Below are 375 nucleotides of genomic sequence, written 5' to 3'. Positions count from 1 at the left end.
TTCATATATTTATTAGGTTTTAGATCGAGTTTAAAGGAAATGCAGAATGAGGGAAAACATTTATATATTAATTTCAAATTTTCAACAACTTTGTACAAAAGAACAAAAACCAACAGAGCCCTGTCTCAGGTAGCAGGTTTTACAAACTCAGGGTTGACGAGCAACTCTGGGTTTTGGGTTTCAGAACAGTGGATCAGCGTTGGGTCAATCAACTCTGAGTGTGTTCACTCTGGGTGGAGCGTGTGCATAAAAGCCATCGTCAATGGATCGCTGATAACATGATTCACCATGGAAACAGAAGAAACAAATGCTTGATCCTCCCACTTCTCCACTTCTCAAAAAAAAAAAACTCTTCATAAATCTTTTCCAAACGAG

The 375-nt window shown here is 38.1% G+C and overlaps 1 protein-coding gene across 2 annotated transcripts in view; it reads right to left on the bottom strand.

Annotated features, from left to right (window-relative positions):
• The window catches only part of igldcp (Ig-like domain-containing protein), a 12,539-nt gene continuing 12,164 nt past the window's right edge, over nt 1-375 (bottom strand). For both annotated transcript variants that reach the window (XR_013845297.1, XM_080045209.1), the window contains one exon: nt 1-375. This exon is cut by the window's right edge. The gene's annotated coding sequence lies outside the window, so the exon portion shown is untranslated.

The sequence above is a fragment of the Ammodytes marinus genome, assembly GCF_949987685.1.
Source record: "Ammodytes marinus genome assembly, chromosome: 17".
NCBI lineage: Eukaryota > Metazoa > Chordata > Actinopteri > Uranoscopiformes > Ammodytidae > Ammodytes > Ammodytes marinus.
This window is presented reverse-complemented; position numbering and strand designations above follow the sequence as displayed.